This window comes from Salarias fasciatus, chromosome 13, assembly GCF_902148845.1.
Source record: "Salarias fasciatus chromosome 13, fSalaFa1.1, whole genome shotgun sequence".
NCBI lineage: Eukaryota > Metazoa > Chordata > Actinopteri > Blenniiformes > Blenniidae > Salarias > Salarias fasciatus.
In genome coordinates this window covers 26732320-26756689 of record NC_043757.1, presented here as the reverse complement: position 1 = coordinate 26756689, position 24370 = coordinate 26732320, and the positions used below count along the sequence as shown (strand labels likewise).

Here is a 24370-nt window from a genome sequence, read left to right as displayed (position 1 = left end):
CAGCAGTTGTAAAGACCACCTACAGTTTCCCCTCAGCCAGGGTGAAGAGAAAGAATCCTTTGCTGTCATTTGTTACTTGTGACTTTGGCACAGAAGTTTAATTCTGACCAGTGCTGTTGTTTGATTGTTATTATGATGAATGTTATTGATGAAAATAATCTTGGGACATTATTTTATATTATTATTAAGGCGGTTTTTTACATGCCGGGGTGGGAAGTACTGACGCCACACTCCAACCTGAGGACACCTGATGAAAATGTGAAGCCGTGAAGCATCTGCCAGTGTGGATTATTTCCAGGTGGGATTAAAATCTTTCTCCATTGGAGACACTGGATTATCATTCACAGAGCTGCTGGGATGGTGTGGATCTTCATCGGGGTTCTGCAGGGTGTCGAGCTGTCAAGAGTAAACTGCTCCCGGCCCATACAGGCACCTGCAGGGGCGTGTGCTTCTGACTGTAGGGAATTTTTTTTTTTGGGGGGGGAGGGGGTTTGGATGTTTGAATCATTTAAGTTTTTTAGTTTGCTTCACTGCATTGTGCGGCATTTTGAGTTATGTTTCCTTGTTTGTTCCTCAATCCTGCTGATCGGTGTGGATCTGCCTGTGACCTTACTTTTGTGTTGTGATCAGATCACTCTGGGACAGATCGTTGAATTGTTTCACAGTTATGAGAACATTTAATGCATATTTTCAATAAAAACGTGTAACATTGCACTTTTTTCAATGGTGATTTGTATTTTTATCAATAATTATACTTATTATTACAGTTTGTGAAAATCTAGACAGAATTCAATGTCCAGATCCAACCCTTTCACACTACCATTCGTTCGCAGTTTGATTACAGAAAACACATATACAATGTAAATTACTCAAATGTACATTGAAAATATCTTGCACACAAAAACATGAGAATTCATGTCATCCAGAACTAAAGATACTGGTCTAATCTATATGGAAATGCAAATACAGTGAATTTGGATCCAAGTATGTCAACCATGGACCAATATTCTCACCTGGACACACCAGGCGCTGTCCGCTGATGTCATTGTTGTTGCATGGTGAGCGCTAACGCTGCTCCTCGCCGATGTGCTTTTTCACCCGTAACCAGATATAACAGATAAGAATTTAGAGCGATTGAAATGTTTCTCTGAAAAAATAAGTTTCCAAATGAAGTAATTTTGTTGAGACTGCCAGTTCAATTCTTAAAAAGTAGAATTTATTTTTATTGTCACTCTCTCATTCAAGCAATCTCAAGGGCCAGATGTTTTTGCTTGCAGGCCACATGTGGCCCTCGGGCCGCTAATTGCCGACCCCTGATGTAGGAAGACAGAAGGACTGGAGTGAACTGCTGATGATTAATTGTGTCGTTTATATCCAGATGTGAAGTGGAAGAAAGCTGTGACTATTGGATTGATGATGGGTCCAGGTGACGGCTGTGTCTACGTATATTGGACAACATGCATACTTTGTTTTGAATCAGCCAATAAAGCGGGGGCTGGGCTGGGCTCCTGGCTGCTTGGCTGGGGGGCTCCAGCCTCCGCCCAGTCCCGTTCTGGTAGCCCACCATGCCAGGGCCTGGTGCCCTGTGCGCCTGCCCCTCCTGTGTCCCTTCTCTGGTGTCTCCTGGGGGGGCCGTGGTCATCTCTGGGGGGACTGCCGGGGGTCCCCTTGGTCTGGTGGGGTCCTCTGGTGTTGCTATCAGCCTCCCCACAAGTCCCAATAATATCCAGGGTATAAACTACACGCACACACACACACACACACACACACACACACACACACACATAGACATTCAGGAATCTAATGAAGTGTTGATGATCCAGTATTGTGATGTTTTCTGTCAGAATGTGGATAGTTTGGTTGTATTGTTTCTTTAGTGCAGCAGTCAGCTGACTCATATCACAATGAAGCTACATCAGTAAACACTCCGTAAATACTTGACAAACACAATTCAGATAGTTCATGTGCAGATGAGAAAACCTGGCGGCACAGGGATTCGCACCCTCACCTCACCGTGAAAACATTGCAGGTTGAAGTGCAGCGTCAGACGCTCTGCCTTGGTGTGTTCTGGGTGCTGCAGTGTGAATCCACCTCTGAAAACACTCATCTGAGGGTGTCTTTTAATAAAGCTTGAAAATATCCATACATCCATTCTAACATCTTCCTCCCTGGATTTCAGAAACAGTGTCAAAGTATTGTAACATCCACTGAAGGAACATTTTCACCATCCAAGCAATAAACAAATAAAGGGAAAAAAGAAAACATGTAATTTAATAAAAAAAAAAAAAAAGTGGGATTAGACCGTCATGAGACAGGTTAGTTTTACCCTGCTGATGATGAGTTGTTCCAACAGTGAAATCCTTCCCCCTGGAAGAACACAACAAATCAGACATCAGCTGAGGAATAGGAAGTGAAAGTTAAAGTCAGAGCTGCAGTTCAGACGCGTCTCTGAGTTTCTCTGGAAGAAATCTAACCTGAGTTCATCTGGACTTCCACAGACACTGACTCCAACACTGGTGAGTACAGCTGATCACACTGATACTGACTCTCAGGAGACTGATGAAGAAGGTGCAGTGTTTCCCCCAGGATTGGCCCCTTGCGGGGAAGGGGGGGGGGGGGGGGGGGGGGGTATGTTTCCCCCAATACTGCACCCCAATCCTGGAGTTAATCACGATTAAAATGGCTCATTTGAAGTCTGCTGATTCCATTCGAAATGTGTGTGTGTTACAAAAATAATTTTACAATTGATCAAATATGATTTATAATGGCTTAAAATACCAAGTCTTTAACAAGATTGCCCCCCAACACACACACACACACACACACACACACACACACACACACACACACACACACACACACACACAGATGAAAAATGGTTTGAAAAATAAGTTTCTTATTAGCGCTCACTTCCTCAAACTCCATTCTATCGCCAAGACAGCCTAAATTCAGTCACGCCGAATTGTGCCTCATACTGACCTTTATTAAGCCAGATTGTGTGTTGGAGGTAAATGTACTTTATTTTGCGTGTTTTCAGCGCCTGAAAAACGCCCAGCTGGCCGAAACGCTGCACCGACAAAACTCGCGATTTAAGTTTCACTTTCATTTCCGTCATATTTGCGCTCCTTATTTCAGTTTGTGCCTCGTACCAGCATTTTCCTCATGAGTTTTCTGATAATTCGGCCGAGTTCAATATGGCATATAATGAGGAATGGACCGTGTTTCACCGCTAAAAGCGCATGTGTTTTTGTTTTTGTTTTTTTTTTACGCTCAGCCGGAGCAGTGAGGCTCTCCTACTCGGGTCACACACACGAGTTTGCAGTGGCGCATCTCGTGTAAGGACAGCATGTGGAGCGGCCTTTATGCAGGAAAACTAAAGTTTGCGTGTAAAAAAGTAACAATTATTTAAAATAAATATAAAGAAAAAAATGAATATTATTAGCATCACGTTACCTCGACCTGTCCTCCTCCTGCAGCCGCTGGAATGGCATTCTTTTTGAGGTTCATTCTCTGGATCTTCTGGCCTTCATTTCATTCCTGAACTGGGAAGAAGTCCTCCGATGTGAAGTGGGCACGACACACCCGATAATCCAAATGTGGTAAAGTTGGAACTTTGATGCTGGGGTCCATGTTGAGCGTTATTCGCCATAGCTTCAATAAATCCTGGTCACGAAGTGGGAGCCTGTGAGCTCAGTGACGTCCAGCTGGTCATTTTACTTTCACAGCCAGGATATATGCACACTGGAACCATTGTACCAAAGTTACAACCAGCTGAAAATAAACTCTGACTGCCTAAAAAAGCCGATCGAGATGCCGTGGTCTGACTGCAGAGCAGAGACGCTACTTCCATGTAAACAAACTGAATAAATGTGCGCAACTGCGCAGTGTGATGACATCATCGCTTCAGAGTTCCCGGAGAGTTGCTCAATCTAGCCGGTTTACAGACTTCCCAATAGCGCTAAGTGATGCTGACTTAATAAATTTACATGTATCTACCACCCCACAACAAACATAAGAGAAAAGAGCGTCTGTAACGGCTGCATGTCGGTGCCCCGCCCGCTGCCGTTATATGGATATGGGAGTATCTAATTATCTCCGAACCAACTGCAAATCACACGAAAGTCAAACGGGTGAGTAAATGTTGTTGTGACGAATGTGAAATAAGGTCCAGATTGTAAAAACGACCGTTCCCCTTTAAAGATGTGTGGACCCACACTGCTGAACAGTAAAATTCGGGGAACATGGCGATCGTATCCATTCCAATGTAAAAGGCGAGAAAAAAATCCATCCCCTTTCTGCATGATCGAAATACATATTGGCGATCTACGTGGTTACATTCGCAGTTGAAATGTGTTCAATAGTGAGTGAAGCGACATATCCACACGAGTTTGACTGAGGATGCTGTTGGAGCCAGGACTTCCATCCCGCTGACTCCACCCGGTTCTTTTATTCTATGCTTGGTATGAAGAATGCCAAAACGACTGACTTCAGATTATTACCGTTTAAGTATAGCCAAATGTAATGGTCAGCGCTGGACCTTACAGGGAAAGATACAAAGTATTTCGCCCCAAAAGGATCCTGATTGTTGATGAAACAGAGTTTTTATTCCATGTTCTTCTGGGCTGGGCCTGCCCCAACAGATTGTTCGTAATTGGACAATTTGATATTGATGTCAGCTGCCAACCAAGAGCTGACATCCATATCCAGGATGTTTTGGAACACTAGTGAGTGTGTGTCGGTTTCTCCGGAACGTTTTACACTTTAGCAGAACATCTTATAACCTTGGTGTACTTCTCTCAGGAAAGGCCTAATATGCAGTTAATACAATTATTCCATAGTAGTAGTGCTAATTAAAGTATGTCCCTAACAACGCTCCTTCTCGGTGTTGCCATGGAGCATTGTTAGGGGGCGGCCATGATCAGAAGGCTGGACTCAGGCCGGACGCCGACTGGTCTAACCCGCTTAATCACCGGGGGGGCAGCAGCTTCAGAGCCCGGCGGCCTCCGTGACGTGAAGCCCCCAACGACAGCGCGGCCGCTCCCCGTGCCGCGGGCTGCGCAGCCCAGCTGCGTCAGAAGGAGTCACGAGCCGGTGGCTCGGCCACTCGCCCCGCCGGGGAGCGACGGGCCGTGATCGCAGAAACAGATGGTGTGATTATGGTGACCGAGAGGTTTAGAGGTGGACAATCTGCTTGTAGCTTCATGTCTGACGTTTTGTTTGAGCTGGCTGGCTTAAGCTACAAGCGAGCAGACGCTGTTTGCTCACGTGACCAGGATGGCAAAGCATTCTGGGAACCGTAGTCAAGATGACGACATAAGATCTCGCGGGAATTGCAGCATCTCGCGAGATATTACACCACCGCTGGCAGGGCTACAAATCAGAGAAATAAATTCATTTGTCGTTGTTTGGATACTTTTGTGCCTCCACCATGGGTGAAACGGATGAATAAGCGAATCTGTTTTGACGACAACTTCAATCATGTTTCTGTCCTCACACTCCAGGGTCTCCCGCTGGCCGAGCGGCACTTCCCGCCGGCCCCAGTGGGGGCACTGGAGGACAGAACGTGCTTTGATGGCAGCAACAGCTGGTGCGATTATTGTGTCTGGGAATCAAGAAATGGAGAATGCGTCTGTAACTTCATGGTTGCATATCTGCTTGAACTAGCGAGCTTGGCTAAAAACGAGCAGACTTTTTATTTGCTGCTCGTCGTCAATCCGCACAGAATTATGGGAACAGTAGTCAGAACACAGCCCCACTGCGCCATTACCCGGCGCATGCTCCTCAGATGCGTGGCGTTGTGGAGCGGTGTTGTTACTGGGTCGGCACCGCACTCTGCAGGTGAAGGTATCAGAGTGGAACCTTCCAGGCTGTTCGTATTTGTCATTATTCGGACACTTTTGTGCTTTTATCGTGGGTAAAATGCACGGCCAGCGCTAACTACTATGGTATATCAAAATGTAATTGAACTGCAGACCAAGTTCTTTGAAACAGCAGCGGTGACTACAATACCCATAAACCCCAGCGACTGGGAACAAGTTTGCGCTTCAATCTGTGATACTGTCATTGCGATCAGTCTGCTCTCCAGGTAAGATATTAATTTATTATGTGTTTCCCATTTCACTTGAATGTCGAAAAACTCAACCTTTTGTCTGTATTTGCTTGAAAAGTTTGCAAATCCGAGTCTTCATTTGAAGTCAGCATGATGTTTTCCCACCATCAACTGCCAAAAAAAAAGGTTTAAAATGAAGCTAGCTTATGTAGTCGTCATTAAAAAGTGGTGGGGCTGTTAGCATATCCTGGAAGTGCTTGCAAGACCTTTCATTGCCATAACTGTGGTTTTGATATACCGTATTGTCAAATAATGAAATGTAATTCACGATGAACTTGAATTGGCTCTGCTCCCCACCCTCAAAAAAAGGAATGGTTGAGTATTTTTAGTATCAGTATATATGTATGTAAAATATGTCAGGAAATCACATTTCACAACAATTAACTCTGTCTGTTCTGTCTACAGCTCCTGTTCTGCACATCTTCAGCTACCTTCACCTACATCAGAGGAATTAATTCATCCCACAAAACAAAGGCACTTTTAAGAGCCACCCTCTCCTTTTACTTTATTTCTCTATTGCCTGTCTGTGTGTCTTTCTCTCAATCTCTCTGTTTTCTCTTTCTATCTGCATTCTATCTTCATTCACCAAAACAAAGTCACATCGTTTTTCCCATCAGAGCAAGATACTGAGAGTAACTTCTGTGTTTTATGTAAGTGTTGCAACGTGTGTGCTCGGTTTTGTAAATCCACACTCTAAAAAGAAATGTCTAGACTCAACAAAAAAAATCAACGCAACAGTTTGCATTAGTCTTTTTAAGTTATGTCAACCTCAGAAATTACATTGAATCAACAAACTATATTACTTTGACTGATTTCATTTTTTGCCATCAGTCAAATATCATTTTAAGTTCTGCTTACTTAATAAATGCAAGATTGTTAAGTTGATAACTCAACTTAAAAATCTATATTACTTTGGGTGAATTCATTTTTTGTCATCAGTCAAAGATCATTTTAAGTACTGCTTACTTAAAGCAACACTAAGGAACTTTCAGTTTTCGTTGATTTTGGCGGCGCCAGTGGACAAAAGCGGTAGTGTTTTGCCTGACCGAATACTTCAGTTCCCATGAGGCCGAGCACGTGGTGTTGTAAATTGCTGCTCCCGGTTGCATGCTGTCGGACTGAACTCGCCTACATTTGTTTCCAGTGGCTGTGTGAAGGACGGATAGCGACGAGGTAATGATCTAAATGAATCTAACGGTGGCTAAACAATGTTATATCGTGATGTGACGCATGCTGTAAAGCAGTCCGCACATTTGGAGCTTTTTAGTGTGCAGGGTTCCTACCACCCTCCTCACAGCTGCTCAGTCCAAGTGAAAGCAATACTGACGCCCTCAGGCCGTGACAGAGGGGTCATTCAACTAGTTGTAAGTCGAAGTATCATCACAAAAGATATTAAAATGTTTTATTAAGGCTGAAAAGTTCCTTAGTGTAGGTTTAATAAATGCAAGATTTTTATGTTGATTACTCAAATAAATTGGCTGCCTACTTTTAAGTTGTTAAAATGGTCAGTTTTTGTTGAACCTTAATGTTGTGAGTATTTGGGAATACAATGCTGTCATGGGCACTGTGGACTGATTCTGCACAGGCAATAGGTTATTAATAGGCCCAGAGGCAATTGGGAACTGTTCTGTTGAACTCTATAAATTTCAAAGTCGTAGCAGGGCCAGATTAAATGCTCAATACTTCTCATTCCAGGTTTGACACAAAAAGTAACTTAACTATTTAGATTAACTGAACAACAAGAACACAACCAAACACAGCTACCAATAACACTATTAACATCAGAACATCGAAATAAATAATGAAATCAATGTTTAAATCTTGAATATCTCATCCCAAACTCCCATGATGCATTGCAGCACTACCATCATCATTGTTAAATTCTTCAAAGAGCCTGTTTCCTTTATGCTGTGACCAACTCTAACCATGCCGATGTGGTGTCCTTACCCTACTAAAATGAATTTTAGTCACCATGAAATGTTGCTTGTATCGAGGTTTTTCATCCTGCTAACCCACTGTCCAACTGGTCCAGGCATGTTGTGTGGCGAGAGGGAACTTAAAATTGTGAAGTCAACATTGACAAAGTCAAATTATCAACCCAAGTTTGTTAAGTTATAACAACTTGAAATTAGTTTTAAACCCATCAACAATGAATTTTGAGTTCAAACTGCAAGCAAAATTAAGTTGATGTAATTAAGAACATAACTTTTTCATAACTTGAAAAAAATAGGTTTGGAACTTAGAAAGTTTATCAAAATCAACTAATTACAATTTTTTACTTGGATCCATGTATTAAATCAAGTGGTGTTAGAAACTTCTCTGAGTTACTTTTTAGAGTGTATATTCATTATTTTGTTTTCTTACATTCTTGTTAAAAGGACGATATGACTTTCACCAGCCACAATTTACCTGCCAAACATGCCAGCAGCAGTAGGCCCCTGGCTTTAAGGGCCTTCTCAGGAGTGGGTATTGGCCAGCCTCTGTGAACAGCACCACACTTTATTCACTGGATGTCCTCAACTCCTTCCAGGAACTGAAGGTCATCTCTCCAGGATTCTCCAGACAGGCCTTTGCAAATCTGCTGGAGTATCGTACTAAGTGTGGAGGAAGAGTAAGTGTAAATGTTCTTGTCCATCTAATAAAATGCATCTCACCAACAAATTAATTCCTTTACATCTTTCAGTCTGGACAAATCAATGGTGATGTGCTGCAGCGCAGCTTCTTAGAGTTTTCGTACGCTTCATTTGAGGAAGAACAGCTCTGCTGTGGTGATCTTTTCACCTGCCCAGCCTGCACCCCAAAAATGTTGGCTGTTTCAGCAGATGGAAACAGAAAGCTATACCACTTTCGCCGGAACACAAGGTGATCTTCGTTCCTGTAGTTTCCATTGATTTTTTTTTTTACATTTCTAATGATTGGATGTCTTTCCTCTTGTTCTTTCTTCCTCAGTTCTGATGAACCTGCCTTTTTTGAGGGACTCTTTGTGGCTGAAGACAGCTCAGTGTCACTTTTTGTTGACACCATTCAGAAAGCAGTAATAAAAGTGAGTTTTAAGCATCACTGCAAATAGTAGATTATGAAGTGTAGGATACCTCCAACATGAATTTTCTCTCTACTGCAACTGCTGTTTTGCTCTACTTTTCTTAATTGATTTTTGTGTGCCATAGACACATGGAAGAGGCACATGTGGAGACTCCCAATGGACAGCAGCGAGGGAGACTTCCAGAAGGGCTTCCAAATTAGATGAAGAAGGGATGGAGGTTGCAGTATGTCACCATGGAATCCTATTGAAGGCCCTCAATATGTACAGGGGAGAGATATTTGCCTACCCGCTGTATCTACAGAAAGAGCTCATGCCAGCCAAGGCAGAGTTCTTTGCTATGGATGTAGCTTGCAAATACTGGCCATACCTGGAGAAAGCTACCAGTGTCCTTCCTGCTCTCCAGGAGCTGACCACGCAGAAGCCCTTTCTGAGTGTCATGCATGCCCGAGCTCATGCTACAAAGTGTGAGGTCTGTCTTTATCATTAAATCATACTTAATCTTACCTCTTTTTTTAATAAGCCTAATAGTATTTATGGAGATATAAAATTGATTATAGGTATGTAAATCATGCTTTGTAGCTGGTTTGTGAGCGTTCTCCCACTGTTTCCTAACAGGTTAAATGGAGTGGTAGAAACCAGGAAGGAGCCGGGACAACTGCTGGTGAAGAGGTGGAACAAGTGAACAGCTACCTCTCTCGTTGTGCCCTGACAACAAAATACATGTCAAAAGCCGGTGATTGGAGTTTTTTTCATGTTCTTGCTTGCTTTTATTTGATTGCATATCATAACCACTTCATTCACTTTCAACAGCACGGGTGGGTATGCTGACATTGCATGCAATGGGATGGAACCGCAAAAAAATGTTCTCCCCTCATCAGGCACTTTCCACACGATATGTAAAGGTCAGTCTTCTGTTCACAGCTCTGCTAGCTATTTTTCTGCATGTACTTGGTCTCTGTTTTTGAGGACGGCATGTTGTTACTGAAAAAGTTGCATATTAAACATTTTACCAGACATGCCAGAGGCTCTGCGATGAGACTTCCAGACTCGCAGAAATGAAGACAGAGCTGCATTGCTCAGATGAATTGGTGTCACAGTGACTGTCTGATGTGAAGGCAACTGCTGGTAAGGCTTTCCAGTCTAACTTAAGTTCATCTTTTGATCAGATAAATACAATATTCCATTATACATTCAAGAAGGGTCACAACTAGTTTTATATCCAACAAACATTAGAATATTCACAATGTTTGTATTTTATTGTGTTGTATAATTTGTATTACAGTACGTTTACTTTAAGTACAATTGTTGCCGCAGGAACATCAGAGACCATCCAAGGCACCACATGCACAGGACTACAGCAGTCCATTGAGGGCCTTTACCTGATTGTGAGAAAGCGGAAACAAACCCTGTACCGTCAGACTGGTAATAATTTTTATTTCATAGGTTGATTACTTCAAACTACTGTATATCATATTTTTGTATAAGTTCCACTCCTACTCTTCAAATAACTTACTTGTCATACAGCTGTAACAGACTATAAATGTTCTTTTGATAACCTTTTCTAAATTGTACTGTTACACAGAATGAAGTTAATGCTGCTGTACTGTCACTTGCCTGGGTGTACTGCATTTTGGCATAAAACATTAACACTCTACCTTATGTCTTGTTAGACAGCAGCAAGCTTCGCCACCGCTCCGTAGGAAAATGGCACAAGACAAAACACTACTTCTTCAGCAGATCCACAAGTACAACACACTTGCTGTGGACTCCACTTTAAAGGTGGATGCAGCTGTGGTGGAGCAGTCCCTCGCTGCAGAGAGACATGGCCATGGGAGCTTCATGGCAGTGGTAAGATTTCAGCTGATTCACAAGTATCCAGAAGTTGTGCTGTATAGAGTTCATACACTAATTTGTTCATATTACATTTTCATTGTTACCTCCACCAGGAGGTTATGTAATCACGTCGGTTTGTTGGTTGTTGGTTGGTTGGTTGGTTGGTTGGTTGGTTGGTTGGTTTGTTGGTTGGTTGGTTTGTTAGCAAGATCACGGAAAAAGTAATGGACGGATTGCAATGAAACTTTGTGGAAAGGTGGGTCTTGGGCTAACTTAGAATCCATTCCATTTTGGTGATGATCCGGATCATCACAAATTTTTAAAGGATCCTTTATCATTGACCGATAGGGTGTACCGTCCTTCAGTTTTAATTCCTAGTCGGACATGTTTCACGGACGGAACAGTCGCGCAGGTTGGCTTCTCTTCAAAACTTGATCAGAGCTTCGTCTGTAAGTGATTTCATCCTATGTTGGACTGTTTGTTTCCTTTGTTATGCATCTCTGCATGTCCGTCATTGTGTTGTTTTTTTTATTGCCGAGTTACGTTAGGGCGACGACTTTCATTTGACCAGTGTAGTACTGTATCTATCCAGCAGAGGGCCTCAGTACTACGTCTTAAATTGATGACAGGCTTTTTGTTTACATCTGTTTACTGATATTTATATATGGTGTTCTTATTGTTGTTGGTGACTGATTTCACCTTTGGCGGAGGTCTGCCTCTCTGAGTGCCAAATTCCAGTTTCAATATGGTATAGTTGGTGTTGTTTTGATTTTTTCTGTTCATTAGATTGTTGTATCGTATCTTACTGATTTTCAGCAAACATTGCCATGAAGAAACAGATCCATGACCAGGTGATGTTAACAGTGAGACTTCAGGAAGAAAAAAGTCTTCTGGTGTTAGAAATGGCACAGCACTGCACATGGCTGCAGAACCTGGTGGCGGTCCTCAAGAAAAAGTTGGCTGACGAAGGTGAGTCAAGAGTAATCCTTTATTTGTGTAGGATATGTGTTTTTTAGATTTTAAAAAGTACACAAAAGCACAGGATTTCAGTGGTGTGGATTTCTCTGATGCCTTTATCTTGACCATTTGTATTATATTAGATGTTTTCTGCTTCTAATAAACAACTTTTTGCAATGTAATGTCCTGTTTGAGATACAGACAGTGGCAATGAAGGACTTTGCTGTCTTCTAACAAGAAGAGCTTCAGAAATGGAAGGACTGTTGCAGATGGTGCACCAACAGTTCCAGACTGCTTTAGGTCCTCAGGCGACTGTCCTTCTGCATGTTGAAGACGAGGTCCAGAATGAACCCAGCATTCCAGACACCAGTGAAGATGATGAAGAAGAAGAAAACACATCCTAGGAAATGTATTTATGCATATTTAAAAACCCTGTCCATTTTTAAAAAGCTCTCATTGTAACCTGGATTTTTTCTTTACTTTTTCTTTTCTTTTTTTTTTTTTTAAATTCATTAGATGGAAGACGCACAGTGGATTGGGGTGAAGGAAATGGACTTGTACGCCTCTGTATCTGTGTATTAACATCCTACCTCCATCTTTTCCGTTTTTATGCCGGCTTATCTGTGTAGGCTTTCAGGAGCCTGTCCCAGCTGACAGTTGAGCGTGAGGCAGGATCTAATCTGGATAGATCATCAGTCCAGCACAGGACCGACACAGAGGGACAGACAAACCACCCTCTGTCACATACACTTATATGGACAATTTAACTTACTCCATTAGCCTAGCAGGCAGTCTTGTGTTTGGGAGCCAAGTGAAGTACCTGGAGAGGACCTGAGCAGGCACAGGGAGAACATGCAAACTCCACTGCACCACTATGCAGCCCTGTTGTGTAATAAACGTGGATTCAATTTGAATGTTACCACATTCTAAATCTGTTCCGTGTCTTGAGAAATGGTCTTGCCCTTTCAGTAGTGTGGCTGACCAACATTCTTCTTTGTGGCTACATGTTACGTGACTAATTAATAGTTGTGAACTAATCCAGCTTTTGTGTGTTTTAGTTGACAGCTCAATTTCAGTAGTAAAGCATGGATATGTGTGTGTCTTTGTCATCCCTTTGCATATAGCTGTGTGAGAACTCCTGGGCAAGTGCTTTTATTTAATGAAAGCATTAGTCATAGTTCAGAGTGGCTGGATATTGATGAACAAAAAGAACTTTGGTGTGTAGAGGATACATCACAGTTAGTGTCAAACAGTCTGCTCTGGGGACATCAGATCAGTTTTCTTTCTTATGGTTGGCAAGAAAAAGGTCACCTGGATAGCAATACCATGTGTTTGTAAGCAAGGAAGAAGACATGTCAAGCTGTAAAATCCCACCTCTTTGAACATTTGCACAACTGTTTTATGAAGTGGAAAATGTATTGTGGCAGTATGTAACAAAATTCGAAGAACTACTTCCATTTTTCCTTAATTTGAAATGTTTTTCTTTTTTTCACTATCATCTGGTTTCTTGAAAACCTAGGTTAGCTCAGGTGTCTTTTGACTTTGTGCCCTTCAGGTAGACAATATGTTTAATGTCTTCTTGTAAATGAAATCTAGTCAGTACTTGTGTGATGGGGAACACATGTAAAGGGAATAATTATTATCATAAAATGTTATTACTGTATTTTGTATGGTACAGTGTGAAAGTGAAGCAATTACATTCTGCTGAAGACCCATATGTCTCTTTTTTCTGTTTGTTATGCTACAAGGAATTGTTTTATCAAATATTTAGTATGACCTCCTCCCTCTAGAACTGCCACCTTATCATGGTGGGGGAGTTTGAGAGCCCGCATGATCCCAGGAGCTATGCTGCCGGGGGGCTTTATCCCCCCCAGTAGGGTCTCCCATGGCAAACAGGTCCTGGGTGACGGGCCAGACTGAGAGCAGTTCAGTAGCCCCTATGCAGAGAAAAAGAACAAAGGTCGTGACGTCGCCCAGTATGGCACAGCCGGGGCCCCACCCTGGAGCCAGGCCTGGGCTTGGGGCTCGTAAGCGAGCGCCTGGTGGCCGGGCCTTTGCCCACGGGGCCCGGCCGGGCTCAGCCCGAAGGGACGACGTGGGCCTGACCTCCGGTGGGCTCACCACCCACCGAGGGAACCGTAGGGGCCGGGTGCAATGTGGATTGGGTGGCAGCCGATGGCAGGGTGCCCGGCGACCCGATCCTCACACACAGAGACTAGCTCTAGGGACATGGAATGTCACCTCATTGGTGGGGAAGGAGCCCGAGCTTGTGAGGGAGGCTGAGAGGTACCGGCTAGATATAGTCGGGCTCACCTCCACACACAGCCTGGGCTCTGGAACCCAACCTCTCGAGAAGGGCTGGACTCTCCACTTTTCTGGCGTTGCCCGCGGTGAGAGGCAGCGGGCTGGTGTGGGTTTGCTTATAGCCCCACAGCTCAGTGCCATGTGTTGGAGTTCACCCCAGTGAACAAGAGGGTCGCATCCCTGCGCCTTCGGGTCGGGGATAGGTGCCTCACTGTTGTCTCGCTTACAGCAGTGCAGAGTACCCAGCCTTCTTGGAGTCCCTGGGAGGGGTGCTGGACAGTGCTCCAACTTAGACTCCATTGTTCTACTGGGGGACTTCAACGCCCACGTGGGCAGCGACAGTGAGACCGGAAGGGGGTGACTGGATCGCACGGCCTTCCCGATCTGAACCCGAGTGGTGTTTTGTTGTTGGACTTCTGTGCTAATTACAGTTTGTCCATAACGAACACCATGTTCGAGCACAGGGGGGCCCATAAGTGCACTTGGCACCAGGACACCCTAGGTCGGAGGTCGATGATCGACTTTATTGTCGTGTCATCTGACCTCCGGCCGCGTGTCTTGGACACTCAGGTGAAGAGAGGAGCAGGGCTTTGGACCGATCACCACCTGGTGGTGAGTTCGATTCGCTGGCGGAGGAGGAAACCGGACAGACTTGGCAGACCCAAACGTGTTGTGAGGGTCTGCTGGGAACGTCTGGTGGAACCCTCTGTCAGCATGGTTTTCAACTCCCACCTTCGGGAGAGCTTTTCTCATGTCCCGAGGGAGGCTGGGGACATTGAGTCCGAGTGGACCATGTTCTCTACCTCCGCTGCTCGGAGCTGTGGCCGTAAGATCTCCGGTGCCTGTTGTGGCGGCAATCCCCGAACCCGGTGGTGGACACCGGAAGTAAGGGCTGCCATCAAGCTGAAGAAGGAGTCCTATCGAGCCTTGTTGGCTCATGGGACTCCCGAAGCAGCTGACGGGTACCGGCAGGCCAAGCGAACTGCAGCCTGAGTGGTTGTGGAGGCAAAAACTCGGGTCTGGGAGGAGTTCGGAGAGGCCATGGAGGAGGACTATCGGTCGGCCTAGAAGAAATTCTTGCAAACCGTCTGATGCCTCAGGAGGGGAAAGCAGGTCTCCGCCAACACTGTTCATAGTGGAGGAGGGGCTGCTCACCTCAACTGGGGATATTGTTGGACGGTGGAAGGAATACCTCAAGGACCTCCTCAATCCCGTCGCCACGTCTTCCATGGAGGAAGCAGAGGCTGAGGTCTCAGAGGTGGACTCGTCCATCAACCAAGCCGAAGTCACCGAGGTGGTAGGCAAGCTCCTCGGTGGCAAGGCACCGGGGGTGGACGAGATTCGCCCTGAGTATCTTAAGTCTCTGGATGTGCAGGGACTGTCTTGGTTGACACGTCTCTGCAACATCGCGTGGCAGTCGGGGACGATGCCTCTGGATTGGCAGACCGGGGTGGTGGTCCCCCTGTTTAAAAAGGGGGACCGGAGGGTGTGCTCAACTATAGGGGGATCACACTCCTCAGCCTCCCTGGGAAAGTCTATTCCAGGGTACTGGAGAGGAGGATTCGACAGATAGCCGAACCTCGGATTCAGGAGGAACAATGCGGTTTTCGTCCTGGTCGTGGAACAGTGGACCAGCTCTATACCCTCCATAGGGTGCTCGAGGATTCGTGAGAGTTCAACCAACCAGTCCACATGTGTTTTGTGGACTTGGAGAAGGCGTTCGACCACGTCCCTCGTGGTGTCTTGTGGGGGGTGCTTCGGGAATACGGAGTCTGGGGCCCCTTGTTAAGGGCCGTCCGGTCTTTGTATGACCGGAGTAGGAGTCTGGTCCGCATTGCCGGCAGTAAGTCGGACCTGTTCCCGGTGCATGTTGGACTCCGGCAGGGCTGCCCTTTGTCACCGGCTCTGTTCATCATTTTTATGGATGAACAGAGATATTGACCTTTGAACTTTGACTTTGGTGCTTCTTTTAAAGCTTCTATTTTGACAATAAAAAATGCTAGAATCATGGGACCAACTGTTATGCTGCGTTCACACCGAACGCAATTTTACTTCAAAAATCGCGTCAACGCGAGAAGCTGAACGCGTGTCAATTCTGAGGTCCGACGCTGAACAATGCGGGGCCAAAAGCCGCGTTCACACCGAATGAACGTGTCGCGTCTGGTGGGAAGGGGGGGCTTCCGGCTGTATTTCCTGTGTTAGCTTAGCCTCATGGCTAACCCTGTTGAGCGGGTGGTTTGGCTTTCTTTGCTTAATAAAGCCAGACAACGACGCCGTCGGCGGACAGGACGCCGTGCCTGGAGCACGATATGATCCACAGACGGTCAGAGTTTGGCGAGTTTCACTATTTGCTCCAGGACCTGCCACAGGAAGAGTGTCGCTTTCTCCGGTCCCTGCTCCCTGACATACGTCACCATAGACATGCTCTCTGATCGGTTTGCCGCAAAATCGCGACGCATCAAAGTTCAGATTTCCCAACTTCAGCGTTGGACACAAAATCGCGACGCGTCGCAAAATCGCGCCACATCGCGTCAAACGCCCCGACGCGCCGCGAAATACGCGTCTCATTGCGGCTGGAATGCGCGTTCCGATTTGTTTTGAATTGTCTTTTGACGCAAAATCGCGGAAATCGCGTTCGGTGTGAACGCAGTTTTATACAAAGCTCTTGAACTCCACTATCCTTTCAGGTTTGACTTGATATTATCACCAGCAAGGGGCATCACAATATCTGATAAAAACTAAATTTCACCTATGTATATCAGTTTCATTTGAAAAAATAATCCAAAGGAGCATGTTTCTAATCACTCTAAACTCCTAAATGTACTTATTTCGAATATTTCACTCTTCTATTTAGGGAAAACGGGTATTTTGAAGATAGAACTACATCTCCCAGTTGCACCATGATGCAAATCAATGGATGACGTCATGACGTTTTGTAGTTCTTTCTGGGGTTTGAACGTAGGGTTACGTTTCTGAGTTTATGAACGCCAATAAACCATATGAACAGCTAAACATGTACTACTGGTAAAGTGTAATGCGTGTCTTATGAATTCAGTGCGAAGAAGTATATCGTTTTTCTTTAATTTGTGTTTTCATTACAACAGACATATTTGTGGGAAAATTTGCACTTGTTGCTATGCCAACCAAGTCAGCGGGGCGTGCAGCCGTAGACCCGGAAGTGTTTTTTTTTTACAGACCCAAACCCCGAAGATCAGCTGATCATTCCTTGATCATTCAGGTTCATTGTAAGTCCCCTTGTGGGTGCAAAAAAGAACTGTAAATTAAAGGCCAGTACACTCAACAGAATTTTTTTCAATCTTCCCCGATTCAGAGAACACACACAAAGACAACGGAGGACAGATTGCACCAGCTCTTCCTCTCCTGATCTTCTAGTGTGGTGTTGCTCTGGAGCAGACCACACACGATCGGATTCTTCAGCCTAGAATCGGCTCCTCATTCCCTCACTCTTCCAAATCTTGCGTATAGTCCACCGTGACTCTGACGGAGAACTTATCCATTCCCTCAGTTCATTCATTCACATTAGTATCGCTTCTTCAGCGCAGATCCCCCCTCCCCCGTTTGCGCACGGGGCACGGAATGTGGGGACCTTGTCTGATAATGTAAATGTTCCAGTACAAAAGAGGGAAACATGGGTCTATGCATGTGTCCCTGTGGTCTGGCTGCTTGGTAGGCTTCACAGCTGGATGTGGTGGTCCGCAGGTCTGTCGGGGGGGTGGGGGGTGGGGGCTGGAGCCGATGGTGGTCTTTACCTGCAACTCCTCCCAGTTTGGATAGTCCCAATAGCTGCGTGTTCCATGGTCCTCAGTGCTATGACATGTCTCTGTCCACAATGAGTGTGGAGCTTTTGTGTGCATGTATTTGTATATGGAAGATGGGAGGTAGGGGTTTTCCTGTATGTAACTTGTAAGGTTTTTAAATACTGTAAAGCACTTTGTGTTGATTATATTGTATGACATGTGCTATGTATGTGAAGACTGATATGATTTAAACAATGATACATTAATATCCAGCACCATTTTCTTAGGTATCTTAATCAATCAAGGTCATCTTGGCAAAAGAGAAAGCAGTGTAGCCTAGAAATTCCTGAAAATGTCAGATCTAACCATCATTTTTTACATTCATGGTGAATAACACCCTGAGTTACACTAACTTCACCATGTATATTTTTTTCACTTACCTGGAGGGGACAATTATCTGGGACATGTCCTAGATTTACCCTATCTTGAATGAAAAATGATGAAGTATGACATCAGAAACAAATATAGATTTTAAACAAAAGTATTTATTTGGATGCTCAGTACGAGTCCTTTGACTGCCAGGAAGGGGCCCACTATGCCACTGAAAATAGAGGACATTTCTTATTGTGCTGTTACAGGTTAAATATAAATATTTCCCATATGTGAAGCACAGACCAAAATATTACCAAGTTTAAATAATTGCAAACTAAAAATGGCACTTCTTCAATGGTGTTGGATGTAACTTTGGGCCTCTGATGGTCCTTCTCAGTCAAAGTGAAATTAGACATTCCAATTCTTTATTTTTTATTATTACTATTACCAGTATTGTTATTGGTGTGGCCACAGCACATGACATTTTACAGTAAAATTGGGAAAGTTGCCAGTCCATGGTCTGTGTGAGGGTGTCTCATTTTATATACTGCAGAGATGTTCTGCAAGAAGAAACTTAAAGCACGTGAGAGACATTCCGTGTGGACACTAGGGAACTGTTTCAACTTGTGGAACATATGCATATGATTTTTTAATTTGACATGGATGAAGAAACACCAAATTTTAAGTGTATCTTTAAAATTTTGAGCAATTGTAAACGTAGGAACCTATAACTCAGAAAATGCAATACTTATGATATGATAGACATTGGATGGTTGTATCTCTTTCATAAAATGTTGTTTTGTCCAACATGGGACAACAACGAAGTAAAAAATTTGCTAAATACATATCACACTGGACATGGTTGCCAATCCACTAATATTTCAATCTTGCCCTGACAAGTGAATAAAAAAAAAAAAAAGAATTTCCAATATTAGGATTACGGTTGTTGATTTTGGTGTTTTGTAATTACAATGGCTGACAGAGGAGATTTACCCATAATAAATCAGTAACTTTAAGCTTCAAATTTAATTTGTAGTACAGATTCAGGAGAAAAAAGGATTCAGTTTACAATTATGTCAGCTGGATTAACTACACAGGGAATGTTATAGTCCGTACTGGTGTAAGAGTCTAAGAACAGTCTGACCTTTCTCAGTCTTTCTTGCAGCACGGTCCTGATAGGAAAGACCTCCAGACGGCTGTGGTAGGGGCAGCCTGTGGACATTACAAACAGATGTGCATTATTAGGATTACGAAAAAAAAAAATAAACAAAGCAAACACTCAATGGTGAACAAAAATAAAAAAATGATCAGTGGTAATTATGCTCATTAGATGAAAGTACTTCAAAGTTTGAACTACACTGAAGTGGTGCTATGGTCCAGCTCCCACTTCCAATACAGAGTATTTGCAGTCACGTGATCTGGAAGTTGGCACCTGGAGGACCGCCGCCATATTGGAGTGAAAACAAGTGAGACGCTGTTACAGTAATACACATTCGGTGTTCTTTAACGTTGAAAACGTCGGCTGATAAGCAGAGTAGGGATATTGTTGTGTTGTCAGATCAAGTGGACAGTCCTGACCTACCTGACCTAACACACGTAGATCTGCTAACGTACATGTCAGAGTTAAACTCCAGGCCAAAATAGACTTGCTCATCATGTAAAGACTAACAGTCAGCACTGTTTGTTTCAAAGGAAAAGCGATCATCAACAACATTGAAATGGTCCTAAATTGTTGGCAATACAGAACTATAAATATTTGTTATAATGCACTTCCCACATTTCACACACATTCTTGTCTTAAAATACATTTTATTTAACAAGTTGGTGACTGAAGACGGCAGCTGCAGTAACTCCCGGTATTTCATAATTCAGCTGATTAAGATCTGATTATGATTCAGCTGATCACCAGAGACAGTGTCTCCTAAGGAAGCTCAATTCTTTTGGAGTGAGTCAGAACATTCTTCGAACATTCTTTTACTCCTTCATAGAGAGCACCATCACCTTCTCCATCACCTGTTGCTTCTACTCCATCAGCCTCCAGAACAGAAACTATTCTTTTTTTTTTCTTTTTTCTTTTTTCTTTGAACATTTTTCTGGGTGGATATTATCACTTATCATTTAGATGGTGTTATTTGAGTTCAGAGAAGTTAACCAAGTTAGAGTTGAATAATGGAGAAAGTTAAGGTACTCCCCTGGTTATCATGTGGGGAAGGTTCCTCCCACAGTGCTGTTTGCACATCTGTTGTTTGTTATTTGTGTTATTTGTTTTTTGTCTCTCAGCTGGGTTATAGTCGGGTGCAGGATTTACATGGAGAGTGTAGTGCATTTGAAAGCTAAAACGCATTGAGGCTGTGTAGATGGAATATTAAGGGAAGCCACTCTCCCATCAAAAGGAAAAAAATATTGTCATCTTTGAAGAAAGAAAAGGTTGATATTGCTATGTTGCAAGAAACACACCTCAGTAACGAGGAACATTTAAAGTTGCAACAGTGCGGTTTTGATCAAGTCTATTTTTCGTCGTTCACCTCCAAAAGTCGAGGGGTGGCAATACTTAAGAAAAAATTACCAGTTAAGGTGTCAAAATGTATTAAAGATAAATATGGACGGTTTGTACTGATTTCAGCCTCCTTACATGGGGAGGAATTTGCTCTCTTAAATGTATATTGCCCACCATGTCACCCACTTAACTTTTTGACGGAGGCTTTTGCCAAATTATCTGATCTTGCAGTGGAAATTACTATTGTAGGAGGTGATTTTAATTGCCTTTTGAATCCTTTGATGGACAGGTTTCCACTAGGTGCTTTGGCCCCATCAAAACAATCACAACAAATCGCTGGTCTTTGTGAGGATTTTGGCTCTGTAGATGTTTATAGGACGCTTCTCCCTGTGGATAAAGAATTCACCTTTTTCTCAAACTCCCACAGGTGTTACGCAAGAATAGATTATTTTTTGCCCCAAAACAGTTTATAGAGTCTGTTGTCTCTTGTTCAATTGGAAACATTGTAATATCAGATCATGCTGCAGTGTACATGAATGTTACATTTAAGAAACTTTCCAAGAAACCTACGAGCTGGAGAATGGATCCCTCAATTTTAAAAGATCACAAATTTATATCATATTTCTCCACAGAATTCAGGCATTTTCTTGCCATTAACTCTCCCTCTGCTGCCAATTCATCACTGCTCTGGGAGACCTCCAAGGCTTTTGCCAGAGGGTTGATCATATCCTATACTGCTACTAAAAGGCGTAAAATTATGGAGCAACAACTTTTATTAGAAAAAAGGTTAAGTATATCGGAGAAGGAATATATAAAGAAACCTACAGCAGCTAAACTGAAGGAAGTTACTGCAATTCGCTCCACATTAGACTCCTTGCTAACAAAAAAAGGCGAGGGAGAAATTAGGATATGCAAAACAAAAACTATTTGAACATGGGGACAAACCAGGAAGATATTTAGCCAATTTAGCAAAAAAGCGGAGGGCCTCTCAAATTATCGAGTCAATTCTAGATGAGTCAGGGACTTGTTCCTCTGATTCTAAAATAATTACTGACACTTTTAGAAATTTCTATTCTAAATTATATCAGTCAGAACAAGATACGAATGCTCGGACTCTTATGGAGGCTTTCTTCTCTGAACTTGATCTCCCAACTATATCAGAAGATCAGAAATCCAAATTAAACACCCCAATCTCAATGTCTGAATTGCATGAGGCCATTCAAACTCTTCACTTAGGCAAAGCACCGGGCAGTGATGGCCTTGGCAGTGAGTTTTATAAAGAATTTCAAAATATTTTATTAGAGCCTATGATGAATATGTTTAATCATTCCTTTGAATGTGGCATTCTCCCACCATCACTAAGAGAAGCTAATATCTCACTGATTTTTAAAAAAGGGAAATGTCCTGAGAATTGTGCCTCATATAGGCCAATCTCACTGCTGAATGTGGACTTAAAGATCCTCTCTAAAGTCCTGGTAAGACTCTTGGAAAGCCTTTTACCAATCATAGTGAAGGAGGATCAAACTGGCTTTATTAAGGGCCATAATTCTTACAGTAACATTAGAAGACTGCTAAATATTATTCAGTTATCTGAACAGCAGAAAATAAACGGTCTTGTGATTTCTCTAGATGCAGAAAAAGCCTTCGACCGAGTTGAATGATCTTATTTGTTTTTTTACACTTGATCGGTTTGGCTTAGGTGATGACTTTGTTAGATGGGTGAAGATCCTACTGTATATATGAAGTCAATGGCTGCAGTTCTAACCAATGGACTTCGGTCCACAAATTTTGCAATCCAGAGAGGCAGCAGACAGGGCTGTCCTCTGTCACCACTTTTATTTGCAGTGGCTATTGAGCTTTTAGCCAAAGCTATTAGACAAGACCCTTTAATAAGTGGAATGAATGTGGGAGAAAAAGTTCATAAAATTTCATTATATGCAGATGATGTGTTGTTATTTATGTTAAATCCCTCTGTATCAGTCCCTCGTCTTATCCAGTTTATTGATCAATATGCTTCCTTTTCCGGATATAGAGTTAATTTTTCCAATCGGAGACAATGCCTCTAGGTCATTTAAAAAATCCACCAATTTTTCCAAATCCTTTTCCATTCAGGTGGTCCCCCTCTGGGTTCATATACTTAGGTATACATATTACACCTAAATTTAGTCAGTTGTTTCAAGCTAACTTTATCCCTCTATTTGATAAGATAAAACAAGATTTGGAGAGATGGAACAATCTTCCCATTTCATGGCTGGGACGAATTTCACTCTTGAAAATGAATGTTCTTCCACGCCTGCTTTATCCAATACAAATGATTCCCATCTTATTCAATCATAAAATAGTGAAAAAACTTAATAGTTGCTTTAGCTCATGTATTTGGGGTAAACGAAGACCACGGATCAGAATATCAGTATTGCAGTCATCCAGTGCTAGGGGTGGGTTGGACCTCCCAGACATCAAGAGATATCAGTTGAGTGCCCACTTAAGATAATATAACTGATTGGGTTAAAGATGATGCTTCCTCAATCTGGCTTGATATTGAGAAGTACCTATCCAACTGCCCTTTAAAGAATCTACTCTTTATTGATAAATTGAAATGTATTAAAAAGCTTTGCAGCAACCCAGTTACAATTAATACTGTAAAAGCATGGAGGATCACGCAGCATATGGAAGGTAGATCAAGACTTACCTCAGTCTTCACCCCAATCACTGATAATCCTGATTTTCTTCCAGGGACTTTAGATGCTGCTTTCAAACACTGGATGGCTAGGGGAATCATCTCCCTGGGTGATCTCTTTGTCGGTCCGACCCTCATGACTTTCAGTCAGGTTATGGAAAAATACGACATATCAAGAAATGATCTTTTTTGTTACTTTCAGGTCAGAGATTTTATTATTAAAAATACGTCTTTGCTTGCTGATATGAATGTTACACAAATAGAGAAACAAGTACTTCTCTCTCAGGAGAAGGTTGCCATTAGAACCTTTTATGCCAGTCTGGGAGATTGCTCAGATTGTGGCACTCGGTCGCTGAGGGAGGTCTGGGAGAGGGAACTGGGTGTTGAGATAACAGAGGAAATGTGGGACGACATTTGGGATAATTCAAAGAAAATAACTGTCTGTAACCGGACAAGAGCGATGCAGTTAAAGATTCTGCATAGAGCACATGTTGCTCCTAACCGTCTCTCTAAATATTGGAAAGATATCTCTCCTGTCTGTCTTAAGTGTAAGACAGAAATTGGCGATCTCACTCACTGCTTCTGGTCTTGTGATAAAATACAGAAATATTGGAATGATATCTTTTCTGAAATACAGAAGATTTTGAAAAAGCAGCTTGATTTCAACCCAGTTTCCCTTCTTGTAGGTCTTTCAAATGATCGTGTTAATGATGAATATCAGAAAAGAATGTATAATGTCATCACTTTTCGTGCCCGGAAAAACATTCTTATGCACTGGATCATAGATAAGGCCCCTTCACTGTCGGGATGGCACAGGACA

At 43.0% G+C, this 24370-nt stretch overlaps 2 long non-coding RNA genes across 7 annotated transcripts; one reads left to right on the top strand and one right to left on the bottom strand.

Moving 5' to 3' along the window:
* Positions 1-655: 655 nt before the first annotated feature.
* Positions 656-3037, bottom strand: LOC115399743 (uncharacterized). The gene is made up of 4 exons (XR_003932722.1): positions 2980-3037; positions 2327-2367; positions 2009-2168; positions 656-1738 (listed from the first exon to the last, which is right to left on the bottom strand). It is a non-coding gene; the product is annotated as an uncharacterized LOC115399743 (long non-coding RNA).
* A 1491-nt stretch (positions 3038-4528) lies between these two features.
* LOC115399742 (uncharacterized) lies at positions 4529-13655 on the top strand. 6 transcript variants are annotated; one of them, XR_003932718.1, is made up of 14 exons: positions 4529-6759; positions 8488-8720; positions 8793-8971; positions 9059-9152; positions 9277-9621; positions 9768-9885; positions 9963-10054; positions 10166-10277; positions 10467-10574; positions 10823-11000; positions 11334-11434; positions 11802-11954; positions 12144-12351; positions 12459-13655. It is a non-coding gene; the product is annotated as an uncharacterized LOC115399742 (long non-coding RNA). The 6 variants fall into 6 exon arrangements; XR_003932717.1 differs by lacking the exon at positions 11334-11434 and having other exon boundaries at positions 4530-6085; positions 6515-6759; XR_003932720.1 differs by lacking the exon at positions 11334-11434 and having other exon boundaries at positions 12138-12351.
* The last annotated feature ends 10715 nt before the right edge of the window (positions 13656-24370 follow it).